Here is a 25,843-nt window from a genome sequence, read left to right on the forward strand (position 1 = left end):
GATCTGTTTGAATCTTGCTTTGAGGGAATTTGTAATACACTCTTTCTTAAGAGGTCATTTGAAAAATGAATATGTTTATTTTCTTCTTACACAACTAACTCCCATGTGTTCTTGCAAAAATCATGGGGAAAAAAATACACACAAAAGTGTAAAAGGAAAATATCTTAAAAGTCACCCATAATTTCACCAGGTAAGAGATAGCCACTGTGATATTATCGTTTATTCGTGTGTGTGTGTGTGTGTGTGTGCGCACGTGTGCATGATTTCTGGCTCATAACTCCCATAGCCCTTTTTACAGTCTTTTGTTATAACGTTGGAGTGCTTTAGGCCTCAGAAGCAGGCCTCGGAAAACAATCTCTCTGACCTTCTGCTCTCCCTTCACCTCCTCCTTTTTTTTTCTCAAGGCAAGACTCTAATCTTCCCTCACCTTTCTGATTGTGGGTGATAAGACTCCCATTTCAGAAGGGGTGCTGCCTCATATGCTGGGGGAAGGAATGCTCCTCAGAGAAGCCAAGAAGAATCTAAACGGACGGGCCTTGCTGGGTTTCCTCAGTCTACGAGCTTAGATCATACCCTTTTTGTTCATTCATATTTTTGCACAGTTGTCAATTATGCCTATCCAATGAAGTCTCCATAAAAAGCCAAGAGAACAGGGTTTGGAACGTCCAGATAGCTGAACATGTGGAGGTTCCTGGAGGGTGGAGCTCCCAGGGAGGGCATGAAAGCTTCATGCCCCTTCCCCCATATGTCACCATGCAGCTCTTCATCTGTATCCTTTATAATTAGCCAGTAAACATAAGTGTTTCCCTGAGTTCTGTGAGCCTAGGTACTAGCAAATTAATTGAACCCAAGGAAGGAGTCATGGACACCCCAATTTATAGATGTTTGGTCAGAAGCACAGGTAAAACAACCTTGGGCATGCAATTGGTATGGGAAATAGGGGGCAGTCTTGGGGCCTGAGCCTTCAACTTGGATCTGACGCTATCTCTAGGTAAATAGTGCCGGAATTAAATGGGAGGTCCCCTGGCTGGTGTCTGCTGCAGAACTGCTGGCTTGCTGGTGGGGAAAAATTTCCACATATTTCTACTGACAACCACTATTAATGTTTTGGTCTATGTCCTCCTCTATTTTTTTTCCCCCTTGGCATACATATAAGTACATTCTACATATTGTTTTTTAGTCTACATTTTAATTTAATAATATAATGTAGAAAAGAAGAGATTAGAAAAATATTCTTAATTTTTCTGTAGAAGATGTTTTATTTAGCGGGAGTATGTTCTTTTCTCTTATTTTGCAGTTATAATCCAAATGTACTTAAGGCCTCCCAGCCTTATGAGGTCTACCTTTCCTTTAATAACCAAATAAAGTTGCTTAAGCCACCATCCCATGGAATATTCTCTGAAAAGCCAGCATAACCTTTGCTAGTATTGATAAGGATTTTTAGGGTGGGATGGAACATGGGATTTATATACTTCTGTCACTTCTAGGTATAGTTTCATTTGCCTTTATTATGGGTGAATTTGAGCACCTTTTATATATTTAAAAGCCATTTGTTTATCCTTTGATTTAGTTCTTTATATTTGTCCCCTTGAAGTTTATAAAACCTTTTCTCCCACGATTTCTTTTAGTACTTTCATGTTTTCATTTCTTGCATTTAGATCCACATGGAATGAATTTGAAGCAAGGTGTGAAGTATGCATCCACAGATGGTTGTCCACTTAAGCCAATACCATCAGATTTGAAAAGCCATTCTGAGCATATATCTGTACTCAATTTCTATATATATCTGAGCCTGAAGGGTATTTATTTTATTTTGAGAAATGGGGTCTCACTCTGTTACCCAGGCTGTAGTGTAGTGGAGTGATCATGGCTCACTATAACCTTGAACTCCTGAGCTCAAATGATCCTCCCACCTCAGCCTCCCAAGTAGCTGGGTCTATAGGCATGTGCCATCATGCCTGGCTTGCTTGCTTGCTTGCTTGCTTGCTTGCTTGCTTGCTTTCTTTCTTTCCTTCTTTCTTTCTTTCTTTCTTTCTTTCTTTCTTTTTTTTTTTTTTTTGAGAGACAGGGTCTCACTATGTTGCCTGGGCTGGGCTCAGGTAATCTCCCTGCCTTGGCCTCTCAAAGTGCTGGGATTATGGGTGTGAGCCACTGTGCCCAGCATGAAGGGTATTTTAAATAAAGGAAATCACTTTTAAAAAAAGTGTTCTCCTAAAACCCTTTTATTAAAAATAAAAACTCTGAAGTGGGTAGTCACTCTTCACTTGATCATTTTCATAAATTTAGGTTTTTTAAATCATTGTCTAAAGTGGGGTAGAGTCTAGGAAAATCAAATTTCAGTCAATCCCTTCAGTTCTCTTTCACTGTGTTTAATGAGAATGAGAAAAATAAGGCGTTTTATCTTTTTGGTTTCCTTTTTTGTTTTCCTCCTTCTCCCTCTTCTAACAGTGAAAAGGCAGCAGAAACAAGGAAGACGATAAATTCAAGGCTTTGATAAACCACACTGCAAGTTAGCACGCTTCTAAGCAAAAATGACACATTCCATAGCTCTGAATCATCTTGACTATCCATTTTGTTTTTATTCTCTTGGTTTTGGACAGGTCCAAACTAAAACATTTTTAGTTTGTTGTCCCATCCAGTTTCCCAATGGGTTACCTCAGATGTGAACCATAATAACCAGGAGAAGTGGCATGCTGGGCCCAGGGCCCAGCTGAGGAATGTGAGGCCAACTAATAACTTAGCTCCTTCTAAACTAATATCCATTCAAAGAAATTTTCAAGTCTCATTTAATGTGGATGGAGCTGGTGCCAGGGAGGACTATTTATTGAGATCTTAATTCACAAATGTCTCAAAGCAGTTTAAAATGTTCTTGATGTTACATAATGAGTTAGAAACCTGTCCAACCACATACCAGATGCATGGGCTGGGGCTGGGACAAATTACTTGACCAATCTAGACTTCCATTATTCATGACTCCAGGAGCTCCTTCACTCATGAACTGTGTACTTAGAGACACAGCTCAGGGCAGGCATTTTTATTACCTTTGTGTCCCAAGGAGAGGGCCTCCTTTTTTGAGAGGCATAGCATATGGGACAAGAATGTGGTTCTGCAGCTGGGCAGCTTGGGTTTCTATGCTGGCTCCTCTACTGCCTACTGATTGACCACTAGCAAGTTATTATATTTAACCTCTCCGTGCCTTCATTTTCCTGCCCGGGGCACGGTTCCTAAATCTGTCTTGGTGAAACCAGTTTTAGCTGGCTGTTCTAATAGCCACCTAGCAGGGCTAGGGGGAGCAAAGTCCAGCTTCAGCACTTGGCCTCTGTCCACATGGAGGGGAGGGGCTCCTGGTTACTGCTGGGCAGGGTGGCAGTTCTGGATTCCCACTAGGCCTTGTTACTGTTCTTTATGGCCTCCACTGACACCATAGGGAGGTGGCCTCATTGTCACTGGGCTATGGTGAAAGTCCTGACTCTCCACTTGGCCTCCTCTGACACCACCCCAGCAGGGAGGTGGAGGGACTGCCTTGTTACCGCTGTGAGTGGGTGGAAGTTCAGGCTCCCAGTGTGGTCTCCGCTGACACCATGGGGGCGGGAGCCTTTTGTCAGATGGGGATGAAAGAATCAGCTCCCTGTGGCTTTTGCTGATACCACACCAGTGGAGGCGAGGCCCCTTGTGATAGCCTGGACTCCCACACCCTTGGGTGGTATAGGTGGGAGTGGACCATAGGTTTTTCTGTGCTATTTAGCTGGAGTAAGTTGTTACTAAGAGTTTTCTGTTTTGTTAGGCTGCCCCTGTCCTAGTCCTTTGTCTAGAGAAACAGGCTTTTGTTGGGGATTTTTTATTTGCTCCATTTGGCATTTCTGGGTTGCCAGCTCCTTTAGTCCAAGTCTGGGGTACAGGAAACTCATCACCAGGTTGTTCCTTGGATCGCAAAGTCCCTGGCCAGTCTGCTTTCTTACCACCTTTCAGCCTCCTCTTATGCATGTTTATACATAATGTCCAGGGTTTTAGTTGTACTTAGTGGGAGCAATAGGAAAAAGTATATCTACTCCATCTTCCTGGAAGCAGCACCAGGATATCACTTAAAAATACTATGAATAGTTGGCTTCATGTTTTTGGCATTGTACAGAGACCCATTTACTGCTGGTATGCTGAATCCCCCACTAGAACAGTGTCTGCACATGGTAGGAGCTGAATAATATTCACTAACTGAGTGAATCCCCATTTCACAGATGAGAAAACTTAGGGAATCAAGTAATTTTCCCCAAATCACACAGCCAGCAATAGGAAGAACTGGGGTTTGAATGTGGGCAGTCTGATTCCAGAGCTCAAGCTCTCAGAAGCATCACTGGGGCAGTCATGAAATTCAAGGCCCCTTTTGTTCTCTTAGGACAATGAAGGAGTGAGAGGGTGCTTCCACTTGAGACAGTAACAACACGACACTTTTCTACTGAATTAAGAATGAATGTCCTTGCGTTCCGCGAGCGAATGCCCAAGGCTGTCATCTCTCCTTCCATTCATTGCCAAACTTTCTGCCTGGTGTCCTAATTACTCCATAATTTCTGTGCAAATGGGGTTCCACTCCAATTTCTTTTCTGCAGCTGCCTTTTTTTTCAGCCCCAAAGACCAAATTCAATAGTGTCTTTCCTAATTCTCATCCTTTTAGGTTTTTCTGCAGTATTTCCTAATGTTGTCTACCACTTCCCAGTCTTCCTACTCTTGACTCTGCTTTCTTGGTTTGCCCTCCATCCCTCTGATTGCTTTCTGTCATCTTTCTTCAGCCATCTTCAAGCTGGTGGAATTCCTCAAGAGTCCTCCTGTCTCTTCATTGTGCACAGTCTCATTGTCAGTTCATCTAAGCTCACTTAGATGACTCAACACTCACTTATTCACTCACTGTTCATTTATTGAGCACCAGGCACTGTTCTGTAACCATGAACAAGGTAAACAAGGTGGCTGTTCTCGTGGAGCTTATATCTAATGGGAGACACAGAGGTAAACAAACAACAACAGTTACGGAGCACATAGCGTATCAGCAATATTAATCACACTTGTAAACTTTTGTATGCATAATCCCAATTGTCTGTTAGATTTAAAAAGTACGGGGGGTAAGAGTTGCATTATCTACAGAAGACTACTGCTACCACCTTATATGCACTCGTATGATGGTTTGCTTTAAAGCTCTGCTTTCACATAGTTGGTCTTTAAAAATTCTATTGAATTAAAATTATAAAATATTGGCTCAGCATGGCGGCTCACGCCTGTAATCACAGCACTTTGGGAGGCCAAGGTGGGAGGGTTACCTGAGGTCAGGAGTTCAAGACCAGCCTGGTCAACATGGTGAAACCCCATCTCTACTAAAAATACAAAAATTAGTTGGGCGTGGTGGTGGGCGCCTGTAATCCCAGCTACTCGGGAGGCTGAGTCATGAGAATCACTGGAACCCGGGAGGCGGAGGTTGCAGTGAGCTGAGACCATGCCATTGCACTCCAGCCTGGTTGACGAGTGAGACTCTGTGTCAAAAAAAAAAAATACATATATATATATATAAAATATATATATGTATAATATTATTTTTTTTCCAAAGATCTTAATTCACAAATGTCTTAAAGCAGTTTAAAATGTTCTTGATGTTACATAATGAGTTAGAAACCTGTCCAGCCACATACCAGATGCATAGGCTGGGGCTGGGACAAATTACTTGACCAATCTGGACTTCCATTATTCATGACTCCAGGAGCTCCTTCACTCATGAACTGTGTACCTAGACAGAGACACAGCTCAGGGCAGGCATTTTTATTACCTTTGTGTCCCAAGGAGAGGGCCTCCTTTTTTGAGAGGCATAGCATATGGGACAAGAATGTGGTTCCGCAGCTGGGCAGCTTGGGTTTCTATGCTGGCTCCTCTACTGCCTACTGATTGACCACTAGCAAGTTATTATATTTAACCTCTCCGTGCCTTCATTTTCTCATCCGTAAAATGGCCTAGTGATAGTGCCTACTTCCTAGAATTATCATGAAGGTTAAGTTAGTTAATAATTGTAAAGTGCTGAAAATAGTGGCTGGCACTTACTAAGTGTACATATGTGTTTGCCATTTTAATCTATTTATATACATACTGTGTCACTTTCAGAGAAAACCAGGTCACTAGATTTTATCTTTTGGAATCTTGCTAACATTAAGCTTTGAAATTTGATATTTTCCATCTTGGATGCTTTAAGATTTCAGGTTATCAAACAAATAAATTTAAGAAAGTAAACACATTTTTACTTCTAACTTCAGAGAATGAGCTTCTAAAAATGAGTGCTGAGTTTCTTTCCACTTTGGATTATGAAATTAAAAATATATACATAAAACAAAACAAAAATCACATAAAAATCCATGAATTCAGAAGCTATATTTGAAATAAACAGGCTAGATGGCAGATAATAAATATATACTAAAACCATTAACGTCACACATAAGGATTATAATATATCAACAACTTCAAGCTGGGCAGAGAATTTCTGGTATCACAGTTCACTTCTATGGGTCTTTGCTTTGCAATTCAACTGAAATTAAAAACAGAAAAACTCTTGGTTTTGAAGCATATCTCCCATGATTTTTTCCTATTCCCCTCCCCTCCCCGAGTCATCTGCCCGTTATTACTTGCCTTGGTCAGAGGGAGAATATAATTTTAGAAAAACACAAGCAGTAAAAAGCAATTTCTACACCAAGGAAATAATAATGGTGATAACCCAGATCACATAGAAATTAAATCTACTCTCCTTAAACAGTAAAACCAGCTAGCTTTACATGTGTTCATACCATATGATTAATATTAAAGCATAAGGCAACCAGCCAGGCGCAGTGGCTCATGCCTGTAATCCCAGCACTTTGGGAGGCCGAGGTGGGCGGATCACGAGGTCAGGAGATCGAGACCATCCTGGCTAACACGGTGAAAACCCATCTCTACTAAAAATACAAAAAAAAAAAAAAAAAATTAGCCGGGCATTGTGGCGGGCGCCTGTAGTCCCAGCTACTCGGGAGGCTGAGGCAGGAGAATGGCGTGAACCTGGGAGGTGGAGTTTGCAGTGAGCCAAGATCTCACCACTGTACTCCAGCCTGGGCGATAGAGCGAGACTCCGTCTCAAAAAGAAAAAAAAAAAAAAAAAGCATAAGGCAGATACTACCATCACTGCACCCTCATTAGCCAGCCAGCTTTGCAGGCTGTCCCCCACAGGCTGTCCTGGAGGTTCCTATGCCTGCAGTGGGAGCTAAGAGGTCAGCTGTTTCCCCAGAGCCGACCCCAGTAACCTTTGCAGCTTCCCTGAGGGCTTCAGGGACCTGCACCCTGTTTAGTGGGCACAGAGAAAATGGCTCATGTCCTGGAAATAACCAGCCTGGCTCCATTGGGCTGTAAGTAGTTCCTGGCAAAATTCCTCATTAGGTAACAATTTGGATGGTGGTGGAGATGTGTCCCTCCTACTTTACCCAAGAGGTGGTAGCGGTGTGGCCTGTGGGAATTTTGAGGGCAGCGGGCAAAAGTAATTCCAGTCCCAGGGCTCAGCTCCAGCAGCGCCCAGGGGCATCTCAGAAGCAGCTACATCATCATCTGTACCACCCCATGCCCTGTGCTTGTTTAGAGCTGAGATCCTATTGGGAGGCATTTGGGGAGGAGGTGAGCTGCGCTGGCAGAAGGTTCAGGGCTGGTCACTGGGGATTTTCCTGCCACTCACATCCCCTTCTTTCAAGTCTTCTTTAACTCTGCACAGATTGGAGTAACAGAAGATGCTGGTTTCCACCTCATCATTTTTTACCTTCTCACCCCCAGAAATTAATCTTCGCATAAACCTCAGGACCAGCACAATGCCTGTCTCAATAAAATGTTAGTTTCCTTTCCTTCTGTATCTCCTGCCTTCCCCTTCCTGACCACCTAAGACACAGGGCCGTTATGTTGCGGTGCCCTACTTCGCAGCACCCCCAGACCTGCTCAGGGCTGCTCCCCATGCCAGAACCCTCCCTGTCCCCATAAGAACCTGACTATCCTTTGTTTCATTCCCTAAAAGCCTTACTTTTCAAGGCTGAGGCTGCAGCATCCTTTATACTGGTATACACTTTCATGTTTACAAGTGTCATTGGGCATCTACTGGTACTCATCTTAGTTACCCTTGTAACAGAGCCCTTAGATGTCAAACCAAAGCAGTGACTGACACTGAGATTTGTGGCTGCCTGGGTAGGTAGAGAAGAGAGAGATCAGAGTTGACCATGTTTCTCAGCTCACAAGTTCCTACGATGGCTTGGAAGCCCTGACCAGCATTTTCTTCTGAAGCAACACCCTCGTGGTATGTTCAGCCTTTTTCTAGATCTCTCCAAGACAGAGAAATACTTGTTGCTCCTGCATTGAGGTTGGGCAGATGGGCATTACTGGGGCACTAGTGGCCAAGTTGCCCTGATCCACCCACCTGAGACCAGGTATGTGTGTGGTGGTGCAAGCCACTGCTTTTTCAGGCTGGTGCTGCTGGATGAGAAAGTCCCGAAGTTCTATCATTGAAGGAGCAGCACAAGAGTGAGGACAAATACCTTCACAGGCAGCAAGAAAGTGGTACACAGCAGGGAGGGCAGTGGGCACCTGGGGGAAGAGCAAGGCCCGAGGAGTGAGGGGAAGCAGGCCAACCTCGACGATCTCCTCAGCACCTGAACGCCAAGGCTGGGGAGATCCTCGAGGTTGGCCTGCTTTCCCTCCTTTTCTTACAACTTCTGGAGAAGCGTGAGCCCTCTGCAGGGAGGCGGCCAAGCTGGCAGGCGAGTCGGCGAGGGTGTCATTGCTTACATGGCTGCGGGGACCGAAGCTAGGAATAGACGCGCTGAGGGTTAGGAGGGCTCCCACCGGACGGAAGGATGCCGCATCGCGGGTCGCTGCCCGGAGCTGTGCGAGTTCGGTGCTCAGCCCCCACGGCGCTTTAGGCGGGTCCCCTAGGTTCTCGCCCTTGCGCGCGCAGCCAGGACAGTGTTTCTGCGCTTCCTGAGGCCAAAGCGGGTCTCCCCGTTTTTTCCTCTGGGGATGCCAAAAGCCACTGGAAAAGACAGGAAGCTGTCGCCCCGTCGCATTCTCAGCAAGATGAGGCCGAGTAGGCAGCGCCACCTCTCCCGAGCGCCCGCGCCCCGCTGCCCCAGCCGGGGAGGGACTGGAGGTGAAGTCGCAGGTGCGCTCCCCAAGGAATATCCGGGCTCGCAGACCACGCGGCACCGCCCCCGCCTCGCGCCGCTGCTCCTCCTCCCCCATTTCCAGGTGTCTCCTTTTCCGCTTGCCCCTTAAACGTCCCCCTTCCGCAGGGGTCCTACGAACCGCATCCACTGCCATGGTTCATTCTAACACCTTCACTGGGTGTCTTTTTGCATAACACTTAAAATAAAAATGGATCTGAATCTGATCCCAGCTTCCAGCTTACAGGACATGTCGAGGACAGAGGCACAAGTGAAAGTCCACCCAAGGAATGCAGTCAGCAAAGCCAGGGTGTGGGGAGCTCTCTCCAGAGGGTAGGGGAGAAACCCAAAGAGTAAAAGAGACTTTAAAACCTGCCAACCAATCCCAACCTGTTGTCCTAATTTGAATCCTGATTCAAATCAACTGCTTTTAATGGAAACTTAAAACTTTAGTGGAAATTTGAACCTGACTTGCTATTTGATATAAGAAATCATAGTTAATTTTTTAAGGCATGATAATGGCATTGTGCTTATTTTTAAAGGATAGAGTCCTTATTTTTAGAAATTCAGACTGAAATATTTATGTCTGGAATTAGCTTCAAAATAACGCAGGGAGAAGTGGGTAAGGGTTGGGATGGAACAAGGTTGGCTATGATTTGATTGTTGTTGAGGCTGGGTAATGAAAACATGGGAGTTCGTTCTAGAATTATTTCTACTCTTGTATATTTTTAAAATTCTCTATAATAAGGTTTTAAAAAGAAGGAGAAAAAAAATGGATATATTCCAGCTGATTGATTAGTCTCAACGTTTTCAGGGCCACATACAAGTAGGGCCCTGAAAATATGTTAATTATGTGACTTAAGATCACCTGGGAGTCCTTTTCGTTACTGACTTGTGCGACTTGTGTGGCTCGTGTGCTCTCATGCTTAATTGGATTGGTCTTTAATCTGGGGCCAGGGAAGTGTTTGACCTGTGGCTGAGATTTCCACCTCTCTGCACTTCCCTTCCTGAACACCAACCGAAAGTGGCCCTGGGTTTCTAACCACCTGAAGATGACTTTCCATCTCCTCCAATGTCCTATGTCTAAAACTGTACAGCCTTATGCACTACCTCCTAACTTCCCCATTTCTATGAATAGCAGAGCATTTCCTCTGCCTCTGTCACAGACTAGAAGCCATCTAGCCATTTTGACTTCCCCCTCCTCTTTTCTCTGTCCCTCCACTTAGTCACCAAGTTCTGTGGATTGCTTGTTCACTGTTTCTCAGACTCATCTCTTCCTCTCCACTCTCATTGCTGTTGTCTAATCCCAGATGTGGATTTTCTCTGTTACATTTACTTCCTTGCTGGTTTCCTGTCCTTAGATTCCTCCTTCCAGCGATCCCACCTGCCACTGCCCATTGGAGAGCCCTTAGATCAAGGGCCTCATGTTATGATTAGGCTTTGCAAACTCCAAATTCCTTCTTTTACAACCTCAAAAATTTCATTCAAAGAAAGCAGGAATGATTATCAGGCAGCCAGCAACACCACCCCTCAAATAGAGTCTAACGTGAAAAACATTATTTCTCAATTGGTAAGCAAACACATCCCTCACTGATTGTTGGTAGGTCAACAACGGCCCAGACTTGGACAGTTGACAAGCAGAACCCAGGGTCACAAGGATCCCATTCATGTGGGTCAACAGACAAATGAAAGAGCTCAAATGACAGAACACTCCAGAGATTCCTGCTGATTTTTCTAGCGTGCTCTAAAATGAAGCAATACACCAGGTTTCTAAACCATGGACACAAGACGTGACAAATGACTTTCAGATATGTGAATTCATTCATTCAGATGAAATTTACAAAAGCATACAATAATGTCATTTTTAGTTATACACTTAAAATCATCTTTATTAAGAAAAAAATACATTAAATAAAATTAGGACCATACAGGAAAATTCAGTCTGTCAGGTCACCAGGGCCAAATACACAGTCTCAAAATGCTTGGAATGAAAACAATATTTCTCTGATGCCCCCAAACAGACACTTATTATTTTGTCAGCCCAGATTAGCACTCCCTTTTTGGAGCTGGGATTTTATCCTCCCCAGGCCAACCATAAGCATCTCTCGGGGCATGGGAATGTTTCCCTAGAATTTTCTAGTTGGCTTGGTGAATAAGTGTCCTCTTTCCTCTCTGCAGGAAATTAAGGATGCAGACACTCAGGGCGTGTGTCTTGCACAGCCAGCCAGCCTGGGAAAATGAAGCCAACTGGGAGAGAGATTTGAAGGACTCTGGTTCTAGGCATGCCCACTTCTCCAGGTACTTGAGCTTGGAAACCTTCTTGCTTAACTAGCTCTAGGCCAATCTTGCTTCACTCCAATACGCACACACTTCTCCTTGCGCTATTTTGAATTACCAGAGGAGAATCTTTGACAAACACAGGTCGATGTTAGTGTGAGCCAGACTGGGCAACTACACAAAATCAAAATCAGGAAAGGAGAGCCACTTTGCTGGAGTCTCCCAGAAGGCTGGTGGGGTGGACTCCGGGGCTTTGAAATCTCTAAAGAGTGGTGACTCACCTCTCCTAGAAATTGCCCTGGTTATATCATAAAAGGGCTCAATTTTTACATGAGGTCTCAATGGTCTTTTTACTTAACGTGACATCATTAGAAAAATCAGCCTTTGACCAGAAAGAGGCAGTTCCCTCCTTCCTCACACAATTCACAATTTTCTGGAATTATTAATAAAAATTGCGTATCTCTAGGCAGAAGCTCTCCAATGCTAGATTTTTCACTAATATTCACATACAATTTACCTCAAGTTCCTCCTCTGTTCCTGACCTCTCAGGGCAGCCGTGGTACTCACAGGGTAAATTCCAAACACCTCACCCAGGCACTCAGGGCTTCAAGAATTGGGCCTGACCTTAGCCATCAACATCGTTTCCCACTCCAGAATGAACACTTTGCCCTGGTCGTGCCAGTCTCTGTATTTCCTTTACACGAGTCCTGCTCACTCCTTTTCCACACCTTGGTGTAAGCTGCCCTGAACTGTCCCTCCTGCCTATGTTCTTTCTCTTCGTCTTTCTTTTTCTTCCTTTTAAAAAATTGAGTGCTCACTGTGTGCCAGTTATGGCCCTGAGTGCTGAGTATAAAATGACTCATAGGCCGGGCACGGTGGCTCATGCCTGTAGTCCCAGCACTTTGGGAGGCTGAGGCAGGCGGATCACCTGAGGTCGGGAGTTCGAGACCAGACTGACCAGCACGGAGAAACCCCGTCTCTACTAAAAATACAAAATTAGCCATGTGTGATGGCCCATGCCTCTAATCCCAGCTACTTGGGAGGCTGAGGCAGGAGAATTGCTTGAACCCGGGAGGCAGAGTTTGTGGTGAGCCGAGATCGTGCCATTGCACTCCAGCCTGGGCAACAAGAGCGAAACTCCGTCTCAAAAAAAAAAAAAAAAAAAATTCATAGCACCTGGTTTTTGCCTTTGTTGAGGTCCTAACCCTCAGTACCTCACAGTGTGACTGTATTTGGAGACAGGGCCTTTAAAGAAGTGATTAAGGTGAAATCATATGAGTGGGCCCTAATCCACTATAACTGATGTCATAAGAAGAGGAGATGAAGCCAGAGACGTGCACACATGTGAAGACACCTGGCGAAGATGGCCGTCTACAAGCCAAGGAGGGAGGCCTTCGAAAAAATCAACCCTGGGGATACCTTGAACTTGGACTTCTACCTTCCACAACTGTGAGCAATAAATTTCTGTTTAGACCACCCAGCCTGTGGCATTTTTTTATGGCAGCCTTAGTAAATGAATACAAGGGGCTTACAGTCTGGAGAGGGAGACAAATAAGAAAAGAAGCAAGAACAACACAGCCTTGTAAGCACAGTCATTCCCCCTTCTCCATGGGGAATATGTTCTGAGACTTCCAATGGATGCCTGAAACCTTGGATAGTTCCAAACCCTATATATACTATGTTTTTTCTATCCGGTAACTGAGATGACTAAGTCACTAACTAAGTGACTAAGGGATAGGAACGTCTACAACGTGGAGATGCTGGACGAAAGGATGATTCATGTCCCAGGTAGGACAGAGCGAATGGCAGATTTCAGAACTCAGAACAGCATGCAATTTAAAACTTACAAAGTCTTTATGTCTGTGATTTTCCATTTAGTACTTTCAGATGCAGGTGACCATGGGTAACTGACACTGCAGAAAGCAAAACCTTGGACAAGAGGGCACTACTCTACCATGACAGGAGAAGCATAGAACTCTCAATTGTGGGAGACGAGGAGTAGTGTTAGGACATTTCCCAGGGGGATGTTATTCTGGGTTATAAAGGTCATGAGAAGTGCCTGTCCCTCCAAGGGTGCAACGGTGACCAGAAGAAAGCTCTTAGGCATGGGTGGGCTTGCTGTGGATCTCATCATCCTGCTTCTACATGAGCCAAAGGCAAGCCAGTCTCAGGTGCATGGCCGGCCCCCCGAGATGGAGCTCATGGTGAGGGACCAGCCAAGTCAATCACATCTGCCTTGGTAGATGGAGCCAGCAGCAGGAAAAGAAGCTGAGAGCCACGGAAGGAAGGTAGTGAGCAGCAGCCACGGGACCACAGATATGAGGCCACTCATAAAGCAGACCCAGGAGGCAGAGAAGAGGCTAAACAGTGAGCCTGGGACAAAGGAGCCCATGGAGAGAATCAAAGGTGGAGATGGAGGCCACAGGCATCATGGGGCCACTGGAGTGGAGACAGCTTCAGAGGGTTCTGGCTGGGGTCGGTCCCCTGAGGCATGGCTCTGCAGCTGATATGCTTGCATGCATTGAGTGTGAAGAACTTGGTGTGGGTTCTTGGTGTGGAGAACTTCTGTGGTTTTGGAAAATGCATAATGTCATGTACCCACCACCACAGAATCATGCAGAATAGTTTCACTGCCTTTAAAAAAATCCCAGGCTGGGTGCAGTGGCTCATGCTTGTGATCCCAGCACTTTGTGAGGCCAGGGCAGGAGGATCACTTGAGCCCAGAAGTTCAAGATCAGCCTGGGCAACACAGTGAGACCCTGTCTCTACAAAAAGAAAAAGAAAATTAGCCCGGCATGATCGCACACACCTGTAGTCCCAGCTACTCCGGAGGCTCAGTGGGGAGGATTGCTTGAGCCCAGGAGTTTGAGGATGCAGGGAGCTATGATTGTGCCACTGCATTCCAGCCTGGGTGACACAGTGAGACCCTGTCTCTGTTAAAAAAAAAAAAAAAGAAAAAAAAAAAAATATATATATATATATCCCCTGTACTCCACCTATTCAAGCCTTCCCCTCTTCCCCAGAACCTCTGGCAATCACTGATCTGCTTACTGTTTCTTTAGTTTTGCATCATTTCGAATGTCATATAAATGGAATCATACAGTTTGCAGGCTTCTCAACCTGGTTTCTTTCACTTTGCAGTGTGCAGTTCAGATTTGTCCATGTTTTTGTGTGGCTTGAAGCCCATTCTTTTTTATTGATGAATAATGCACGCAGGCATCCGTTGTATGGATGCACCACAGTTTGTCTACTCACCTATCGAAGGACATCTTTTTTTTTGTTTTTGTTTTTGTTTTTGAGAGGGAGTCTTGCTCTGTCCACCAGGCTGGACTGCAGTGGTGTGATCTTGGCTCACTGCAACCTCCATCTCCTCTGTTTAAGAAATTCTGTCTCAGCCTCCCGAGCATCTGGAATTACAGGCACGTGCCACCATGGCCGGCTAATTTTTGTATTTTTAGTAGAGACGGGGTTTCTCCATATTGGTCAGGCTGGTCTCAAACTCCCAACCTCAAGTGATCCGCCCACCTCAGCCTCCCAAAGTGCTGGGAGCCACCGTGAACCACTGTACCTGGCCCTATTGAAGGACATCTTGATTGCTTCCAGTTTGGGGCAATAAATTCTTTTTAAAATAAAATATTTTGTAAAACTTGCAATACATAAAAAAATTAAGGATATCTTATTGGACTAAATCTACTTTGTAAATGCCCAAGAATAGCAGGTCTTTCTTTTTAAGTACATCACTGAGATAAGCAAGATTGCTTTGGTCAGAGAGCTCCATGATTTTGGTTTTCTTTTAGTTTCAGTACCCATGACATTCCATTCAAAGGTTTGTGGAATCACTAAGTCTCTAAAGATGAAAGTTTGAAAACCATTGAACTAAAGAAGATTCAGTGAGAAAACTGGATGAGAGAAGGAGGAAATTTATTGACAACAATTAAACTATAGGACCAAACTCTTAATAGAGGAAAATAAAAACTGATTCTTGAAGGAAGAAGAAATAACTTCATTTTAATTTTTTTAGACTTTTTTTTTTTTTTTTTTGAGACAGGGTCTTGCTTTGTCGCCTAGGCTGGAGTACAGTGCTGCGATCTCGGCCCATTGCAACTTCCGTCTCCCAGGCTCACTTGATCCTCCCACCTCAGCTTTCCAAGTAGGTACCCACCACCACGCCTGGCTAAATTTTGTATTTTTTGTAGTGATTTTTTGTAGTGTATTTTTGTTGTGTATTTTTTGTAGTGATGGGGTTTCATCATGTTGCCCGCTGGTCTCAAACTCCTGGGCTTAAGCAGTCCTCCCACTTTGGCCTCCCAAAGTGCTGAGATTACAGGTATGAGCCACTGTGCCCGGCCAAATGACTTATTTTCTTTTCTTGGAGCAAGCTGTTTGAGCACAGCAACCGGAGCCTTAGCTTTGGGCCAAGCTGTGTTATCCCAGGATTTGATGCTGGACCCTTGGGCCAATATGTCTCAGTTCACCCACTGTGCTCTCACCCCATGTTAGCCCACCTAGCCTCGTACTCAAGGATAGAGTGCTGATCTTCCAGCTTCTTCATGTATCCTTTCTACAAATACTGAGCCTGCATGTTGATGGCTGCACTGTCTTAGGCTCTGGGAACAAAAGAGTGAACAAAAGTCAGCACAGGTTCCGCCCTTTGGGAGTTTACATGGAGTCCTGAGTCCTGCATCTTTTTTTTTTTTTTGAAGTGGAGTCTTTCTCTGTTGCCCAGGCTGGAGTGCAGTGGTGCGATCTCAGCTCACTATAACCTCTGCCTCCCAAGTTTAAGCAATTCTTCTGCCTCAGCCTCTCAGCCTCTGGAGCCGTTGGGACTACAGTGCACTACCATGCCCAGCTAATTTTTGTAGTCTTAGCAGAGATGGGGTTTCGCCATGTTGGCCAGGCTGGTCCCTAACTCCTGACCTCAGGTGATCTGCCCACCTCTGCCTCCCGAAGTACTGGGATTACAGGCCTGAGCCACCGCGCCTGGCTAGTCTTGCATTCCTCATTCTAAAGATCTAGGTCCCAGCCCACCTTCTTTGTCAGCTTACTCAGCTATCCTGATACGCTGATTGGTGGCCTTAATGATGAAGGATGATGGTAGAGGAAAACATTTAATGACCCACGGACTCCGATAATACTCAAGAGCACAAATACAAAGAAATTAATCAAGGGAAGAGAGAAATGAAAATACTACATTTCAGTGAGAGTCTAGTAAAAAGAAAAGCATAATGTTTTTCCCATCCAGGATAACAGAACCCCTGAATTTTATCCATGCATCTTAGTTTAAGAACTCCTGTTGGGCCGGGCGTGGTGGCTCACGCCTGTAATCCCAGCACTTTGGGAAGCCGAGGCGGGTGGATCATGAGGTCGGGAGATCAAGACCATCCTGGCTAACACGGTGAAAGCCCATCTGTACTAAAAATTCCAAAAATAAAATTAGCCGGGCGTGGTGGCGGGCACCTGTAATCCCAGCTATGGGAGGCTGAGGCGGCAGAATGGCGTGAACTCGGGAGGCGGAGCTTGCAGTGAGCCGAGATCGCGCCACTGCACTCCAACCTGGGTGACAGAGTGAGACTCCGTCTAAAAAAAAAAAAAAAAAAAAAAAAAAACTCCTGTTGTTAAAATCTGAAAAAGAGAGAAACAAAGCTGAAGCTAGTAGAAATAACTGAAGTAAGAGGAATAAGAGGCATATGGTGGAAACCAGAAAAGAATTAGCCTGGGTGCGGTGGCTTATGCCTGTAATCCCAGCACTTTGGGAGGCCAAGGCAGGAGGATCACTTGAGCCCAGGAGTTTGAGTCCAGCCTGGGCAACATGACGAGACCGTGTCTCATTAAAAAAATAAAAAAGAAAAACTAATAGTGCAGCGGTGGTAGGAAATGGGGTGGGTGCTGTGCTGCTGCTGTTGGGATGGGAGGGTGTGAGGAGTAAATAGAGAGGCCCTGGTGCCCAGCTGTATTCTCATACTGTCAGAATCATTTCCTTCTGTTCAGAATCACTCGAAGGTACTTAATACACTGTATGATTTCCAAACAGATACCTAGAATTTATGAAAATAGTTTGGATTTCCTGTTTTACGAAATAATCTCTCTCCTGTGTTGGGGGCGGAGAGGGGGAGCTTTCATATGTTCATGTGTTCCTTAGCATTCTTTTTGTTTGTTTGTTTGTTTGTAGAGACAGAGTCTGTATGTATTGCCCAGGCTGGTCTCGAGCTCCTGGCCTCTAGCAGTCCTCCCGTCTCAGCCTCCCAAAGTGCTGGGATTACAGGTGTGAGCCACTGCACTTGACCCGTATTCCTTAGAATTCTTTCAGGGTTTTATCTGTCTTTGTTTTTACATTTAACTTTTCAATCTAAATGGAATTAATTTTGGTAAATTGTGTAAGGTGATGCTAAAATTTTTTTGGTCCCTAACAGCCAGCCTATTTTCCCAGCTTCATGTAGTAGATAATTCTTCCTTTCTCCACTAAACTGGGGCTCTGTCTTTATCATCCATTACATTCTTATTTGTACCTGATCAGCTTTGAATGCTATTCTGTAGCATTTATCAATCTAGCTATCATTACAAGTTATCCATCTAGTTATTTTTGTATCAGGACCGCATCTGTTTAATTCTTGAGCTCTTTAAATGTGTTTAATACTTCCTAAGACTTTTTCACATTATTCTTGAATGTTAATTTTAGCACTTTTCACATGCCTACTCATCTAGAACAGCAGTTCTTAAGCTTTACTGTGCTACGGTTCCCTTTATTAAAACCTTTGAACCCTTTCTCAGATAATGACTTTAAATGGATAAAATAAGCAGGATTAAAAAGAAAGTCAATTTAATTTAAAAATAGCCATCAAAATATTTAAAACCTTATGATGCAGTAAATATGTACTTCTTTATTAATGCATTAATTACAAGATCTAGCAGCAGTTCTCATCCCTAGTACCACAGTCTCAAAGTAGCAATGATCATAGGTGGTATTTCTCAATAACTGTAACAACCATAATCATAATGTAATATGAAAATATCTGTGATTTCTAATGGAGACAAAGTCCCAGGGACTGCTTATATGACCATGTTTTGTTACCTACATTCATAAGTAAAGAAAATGCTACATTTCAGTTAGAGTCTAGTAAAAAGACAAGCATAATGTTTTCCCATCCAAAATCACAGAACCCCTGACTTTTATCCATGCATCTTAGTTTAAGAACTCCTGTTGTAGATAAAATCTGAAAAAAAATGTGTCACATTTTAGAAAAACTCACTGGGATATTTAATGGGAATTGTGTAAGTTTGATAAATCAATCTGGTATGAAAAATTCATTCTTCCTATATTTATTATTGCATTATTTATTTATCTGAGAACATTAGTAAACCCAAGTTTTGTTGCTTTTCACGTAGAAGTTTCTCATTTCTTTTGGTGGTATTCCTAGGACTTTTTTTCTATTGTGAATGCAAAAATTTTCCATTTAATGAATTTTTAAAGTCCCCTAGTTATTTTGAATCAAAATTTGGACACCCTATTATTTCTTTATATATATTTCAGTACATATCTCTAAAAGGTAAAGACTTTAAAAAACTACTACCACATCTTTTAAAAAATAAATAATTTTTTAATACTAGAAAATGTCATCTGTGTTTAAATCTTCCCAACTGCCTCATCATATTTTTTAAAAATTCGTGCTTTGTTTAAGTTAGGATTCAAAGAAAGTCCATACCTTACTCTTCATATTGTTTTTTTGCATCCTTAGTCTCTCCTTGGTTTGAGTCCAACACCTGGCTAGAGTTAATTTGTGATTTGGCTAAAACACATTGGCGTCACTTTCCAATACGTGCTATTCAGCATCCTTGGGTACCAATTCCATGGCTTGGTGTCAATTCAATTGGCTTCCTAGGTAATTGGACTCAAACATGGAGAGACTTTAGATGGCAAATGCTAAATAAGATGGCTAGAAATCTAAAATTTCTTATGTGTCCTACCTGGACAGGGAGGTTCCTGTCTGTACCAAAACAACACTTGGGTACCTGTCGTAGGATTTAGCTTTTGTAACCAAACTTTCCCAGAAATAGAACTTGAGAAAGAACTGGGGAATGGTTAGAGGCTGCCTTACTTTTATAGCCCTTATTTTAAAAAGGCATAGCATATGGACAGAGTCAGATCCAAGTAATTTTGGTTTAGATCTACCTGAAAATCTCTGTACTAAAAACATCATTGGCCTGAATCACACTCAGCAAAGGCATAAGACATTATAATACCACTTGTCAACTCCTTAGTATTTTGGCCAAAGACTGATGGCCATTATTAATGGCTACTGGCTTTACCTGCATGGAGCATGAAAGCCCATTGGCTATTACCTGCATATTGGACAGGGATTTGTTATCTTGGTAATCAATGCCTGCTTCAAGGATAGGCCCTAACAGGATCCAGGGTCGGTTTGTCCCATAAAGTTCCCTTTTTGGAAAAAGAAGTCTTTAGATAATGTGATTCAAGATGAGAAAAGTTAGACCTTGATCTAAGTTCAAAAACTTTAACTACTGAAGAGGAATTGTGGGCTGTCTTCTCCTCCTCCCATGCCTCTTCATTCTACACTTTACCAAAGGCTTAAAGAATGAGAAAATCCTACGTACTATGGTTCAATAATAGCAGGAGAGCTTGTCAATATCACCATGGTCATAGAAAACCTCAGCCAGGAGACTCATAAAATTGGACAGGCGGTGGTTAGGAACAGAACTCTTCTAGATACCTGAAAAGGCCTCTTAAGGTGAAACATATGCCACTTTGCCAGGCACATTGGCACTTGCCTGTAGTCCTAGCTACTCGGGAGGCTTGAGACTGTAGCGTGCTGTGCTCGTGCCTGTGAATAGCCACTGCACTCCAGCCTGGGCAATACGGTGAGACCTCGTTTCTAAAAAAAAAAAAAAATTTTAAGAGATATTTAAAAAAACTATGCCACCTTAAAAGAATGCTTTGCTTGCATTTCCACAGACCTCTCTAGACTCTTTAACATTTCTAAAAAGATTTAAGACATAAACATGAAAATCAGATGAGATAATTTACATAATACCCACGTATCTGGTTCTGCAGGTTCTGCAGATTAGGGATGGGGCTTTATTAATTTGAGTAAACTTGAGTCTTGGTTTAGAAATGAACTACAAACTCTGATCATGATCTATTCTCCTAGTATTTGTGTTGCAGTGTTTAAATATGTGACCTCCAGAGTCCCAAACGCTAACGCAAAGCCACTGTCCTGTCACATGTTCCACAGCTTACCCAGCAACAGGAAGAGCAACAAGCTTCCTTGCATCTATAGGCTATGTTCTCATAACTGCCTCTAGACCAGCCTGGGTTATGGTGAAAATCCAGAATAACGTCCTGTCTACCCATGGCCAAAACAGGGGACTGAAAGAGAAAAACCTGACCAGGACTGAAAGAATAAAAATCACCTCAAACTGAGAAAGAAAAAAAGCAGCCCTACCTTTAATCGGGCTGTGAGGATAGCGACAGGTAATGCCAACTGCAAAATAAACAGAAAACAGTGTTCCCCTCAACACTGTAACATGCCACAATCCTATCTTTGAGTGATTACTGATTTGTACCAATGGCACCCCAGATGCACTTTGCTGTTTTCATTTGTTACTGTGGATATATTGCTTAGCCCCATGGCAGCACCCAGTCCCTAGTTAATCCCTGCTTCTCCTGATCCTGTTCTCAGAAATAGCAAACTGTCCGAAATGGCCTCCTTCCCTTAAACCCTCCTCAGAATCCCTCAGTGGGAAGGCAAACCTGACAAAAGGCACCTCCCTCCTTCCTCTTGCCTCTCTCTTTTTTCTTTTCTTTCTTTTTTTTTTTTTTTTTTTTTCCGAGACGGAGTTTCCTCTGTTGCCCAGGCTGGAGTGCAGTGGCACGATCTCCGCTCACTGCAAGCTCCGCCTCCCGGGTTCATGCCATTCTCCTGCCTCAGTCTCCCAAGTAGCTGGGACCACAGGCGCCCGCCACCACGCCCGGCTAAATTTTTTTGTATTTTTAGTAGAGACGGGGTTTCACCGTGTTAGCCAGGATGGTCTCGATCTCCTGACTTCGTGATCCTCCCGCTTCCGCCCCCCAAAGTGCTGGGATTACAGGCGTGAGCCACCGCACCCCGGCCCCTCTTGTCTCTTGAGTGCCTTCTCCCTGTGTGATCAGGTCAACACATCCTAGAGTCCCTGCAGGGGTGATGGGCACTGTCATCTGAGGGAGGGGCAAGCTGTCCACTGGGTGCACCATTAGCAGTTTGTGGGAGTTACCTGGGACCAAATACAACTTTTCTTTTTCCTTTTTTTTTTAAATTCTGCATGGTGCATATTTTTTGTAAAACTTTCAAAAATATAGAAAGCTTAATGTGATGGATACACACACACAGGCGCTCTCATTCTTAAAGAGTAGCCAACATAGGAAAGGTCCAGAAAGATCTGCAAATACAACTTTTCATACTTGCATCTTCCGTTTTCTCTTTCCTGCAGTGGTTTTCCCTCCCCACCCACTGACTGCTTCTTATACATTAACAGGCATCCCCAAATATTTTTTTTTATACCCATATCTGTGATTCTTTGTACTTTTTCCTTTCTTGGAGTAAGAGGCTCTGTTTCGTCATGACGGACGTTGCCCCGATTATTTCCCCCAAAGTTTCCTGGGACTTTTTTTCATCTCATCATTTGGCTGTAGCAATTGTTCTTCTGCATTTTTCTGGCTGCTGGTTCATTTCTCTACCTGTTTCCTGCATCCATGCCTTTCATGCCTTTCATTTAAACTTCCATACAGCCAACTCTATTTGCAGTATAAAACCTTTCTTTGGCTTCCTCCTTTCCAAAAGCACTTTTACTTTAAAACATTTAATGATATTTCTCACCATTCTGTGCCTCCATGAAAAGAGATCCCAACTTCCTTCCCTTGTTCTTCTACTTTATTTTTCATTTCCTTCTGTTCAAACACGGGTTGCTAACATGCTGGGTCCAGCTGAGCCATCATGAAGCTTTTGAGACGTTCATTTCCACTGTCACCACAGAACCGCAGTGTCTTCCCTGGTACATTTCACAACTTTCAGTCTTTCTTGCTCATGCCCTTCAGGGCCGGGGAGTGGCACACATACAATTACAGCAAAATTACCACTGTTCCTCAAGATCTCCTCTTCCTCCAGCTAATTGTGGAAACTTCAGTCCCTACCCACCCCATCAGGCTGTTTCCTGGTAGCAGAGGAGAGGCAGCTCATAAACTCTTCTTGGCAGCGCTGAAGACTAGCTGACCCTGCAGATGCCATGATGGCCCTGGCACCTTGGGCCACCTGCTCGCCACCCCCATGAGGTCATCCACAGTCAGGTGCCTGCACTGCAGCTGCTGTGATGCTTGAGGCACTGCCTGCAAACCTCATGGCTATAAGGACCATAGTGTCCCAGGTGGCCACCTGGGCTCACCGCCTCCCACAGGCTGCCTCTCACCTCTGCCACAGCTATGCCCATCCTGGGCCCCTAGAGTCCTGGTGTGCTGGAAAGTGACAGATATGCCCATTGGATGGGGTCCTAATGTGAGGCTGCCCTTGTCCACTCTGGATTCTTTCCATATTCCCTCTAGAAAAGGTAACTGGAAGGATCAAAGTCATTACCTTCCCCACGTTGAGCTAGAGTTGAATATTCTTCCATTGGGGGTTGCCTGGCTGGATTCTGCTCTCTTCTACCCTGCTTTTTCTTCTCCACCCAAAACACACCTACCCCATCAGTGGTTTCCCACACTTTGTAAAACAACAGGATGGGTCTACAGGATGGTCTCCTCTCTAGATGCTGCAGCCCATTCCCCTTTTTGACATGTACACTGGAGATTAGACCCTGTATTCTCGCATAGTGATCTCAGGCTTTGGCTTCAGAAGTCAATTTTAGGTTAATTTCAGCCAAGTCACTTTTTTGGGGTTTGTGTGTGTGTGTGTGTGTGTGTGTGTGTGTGTGTGTGTGTGTGTGTTTTCTTGTTTTTATTTTATTTTATTTTATTCTTTTTTTTGAGACAGCGTCTCACTTTGTCACCCAGACTGGAGTGCAGTGGCGCCATCTCGGCTCACTGCAACCTCCGCCTCCTGGGCTCAAGTGATTCTCTTACCTCAGCCTCCTGAGTAGCTGGGATTACAGGTGCACCACTACTGCCTGGCTAATTTTTGTATTTTTTTAGTAGAGACAGGGTTTCACCATGTTGGCCAGGCTGGTCTTGAACTTCTGACCTCAAATGATTCACTGGTCTCAGCTTCCCAAAGTGGTGGAATTACAGGCGTGAGCCACCGCGCCCAGCCTTGTTTTTCTTTTTTTTGAGACAAGGTCTGGCTCTGTCGCCTAGGCTGTAGTGCAGTGGTGCGATCTCCGCCCACTGCAACCTCTGCCTCCCAGGCTCAAGCCATCCTCCTACCTCAGCCTCTTGAGTAGCTGGGACTACAGGCACACATCACCTCGTCCAGCTAATGTTTGTATTTTTGTGGAGAAGGGGTTTCGCCATGTTGCCCAGGCTGGTCTTGAACTCATGAACTCATGCCTGCATGAACTCATGAACTTCTGCCTCCGCCTCCCATAGTGCTGGGATTACAGGTGTGAGCCACTGTACCCAGCCTCCAAGTCACATTTCTGAAAATTTCTTTGAAATTCCCATCCAGTATCACTGTATATAGAAGAAATATATATACATAGTGTAAACTGTATATATATATATAAAAGGGAGAGGACAAGATTGTCAATATTCTTACTTTTCACATCTCATAAATAGAATTTCCTTTCCACAACCTCAGAGTTTTACAGAGTGGATGGAAGCAGTAATTCTCCAGGAAGTTTCTAGTATGGTGGTATCAGCCACTCACTGCCTCAAACCCAGTGAAACCCTCCGTAACACAGACTAGGATATGCCACAATTGGCAATGGGTACCCCTCTTCCAAATGGACCCAAATTCCTATCTCGGGCATGAGGTGAGGTCACTAGTTCACTGCCCAGTGGTCATTTGCACTTGCTCAGCTCATTGTGGAGTCAGTGGGCACAGACTAACTTTATCTTATGTGCTTTTTGGGAAATCCCAGAGAGGTTGAAAAATATTATTTTTAGTTAACGTCACAACAGTGGGGCCCATGTGTTGTGTTTTCATATTAGACTCCACTTACCTCACTATTATGGGTTTTATTGTACTTTCCTACTGTTTGGATAAATATCTGCTGCCCTGCGGGTCCTCTACCCCAGGTCCTTCCAAGCCCCTCCTCCAAATGACTTCCCACATTTCTGGCATCCTGGCAAGAGGTGGGAGGGACAGTTTACAAGACCCTGCACCTCAGCAGGTGTCTTTTCTTAAGAGACACCTTAAGGTGGGTGCTCCTTATTAAATATTTCAGATTATGTCTGGTTCTATTCGGTGTGGCCCCTTTCCCAAATCACCGGTTGTGGGGAGAACCCCACAGCTGCCTCTGTGCACAGAAGTGGGTTCTCTGTATCAAATCAGGGTTTTCCTCCCTCTGACTCTAGAATTTCACATTCCTAGGCCATTTACCTAGCACGCCTGCACCTGCGACTTAAGTATGATAACGTGAGTTGTTGTATGATTGTGTTTACTTCATTCTTTAGTTCATGGCCTGAGCTCCCCTTCTCTTGTTTTTGACTTCTTGGGTTCTGCCTTTATCTCATGTCTTTCCTTGCCTCCAGTTCTATGTTCTGACATTTCTCCTTTCTTGGAGACTTGAGATTCTTTACAGTGAACTTTCTACTCTCCCCTCCCTGCTTTTCTCCTCTGCGGGCTTCAGATAAAGTTGAGTCTTTCCTGTCTTCTCCCCGCTGTTTCTTACTGTCCCGTCTTGTTGATTGTTTAATACTAGGAGGGTGTGATGGTTAATACTGAGTGTCAGTCAACTTGATTGGATTGAAGGATACAAAGTATTGATCCTGGGTCTGTGAGGGTGTTGCCAAAAGAGATTAACATTTGAGTTGGTGGGCTGGGGAAAGCAGATCCACCCTTAATCTGGTGGGCACAATCTAATCAGCTTCCAACGAATATAAAGCAGGCAGAAAAACACAAAAAGGAGAGACTGGCCTAGCATCCCAGCCCACATTTTTCTCCCATGCTGAACGCTTCCTGACCTCTATATTGGACTCCAAGTTCTTCAGTTTTGAGACTCGGACTGCCTCTCCTTGCTCCTCAAGCTTGCAGACAGCCTATTGTGGGACCTTGTGATAGTGTAAGTTAATACTTAATAAACTCATATATATATTAATAAACTCATATATATTAATCAACTCATATATATAAATAAACTCATATATAAAAATAAACTCATCTATATAAATAAACTCATATATATATATATATATCCTATATATCCTATTCTGTCCCTCTAGAGAACCTTGACTAATACAG

At 44.0% G+C, this 25,843-nt stretch overlaps 1 protein-coding gene across 1 annotated transcript in view; it reads left to right on the forward strand.

The window, feature by feature from the left end:
* The window catches only part of NDUFAF6 (NADH:ubiquinone oxidoreductase complex assembly factor 6), a 169,774-nt gene that overhangs the window by 116,713 nt on the left and 27,218 nt on the right, over positions 1–25,843 (forward strand). Inside the window, exon 8 of the transcript XR_004071250.3 lies at positions 11,364–11,483. The gene's annotated coding sequence lies outside the window, so the exon portion shown is untranslated. The remainder of the gene's footprint in view (positions 1–11,363; positions 11,484–25,843) is intronic.

Source organism: Gorilla gorilla, chromosome 7 (assembly GCF_029281585.2).
Source record: "Gorilla gorilla gorilla isolate KB3781 chromosome 7, NHGRI_mGorGor1-v2.1_pri, whole genome shotgun sequence".
Taxonomy (NCBI): Eukaryota; Metazoa; Chordata; class Mammalia; order Primates; family Hominidae; genus Gorilla; species Gorilla gorilla.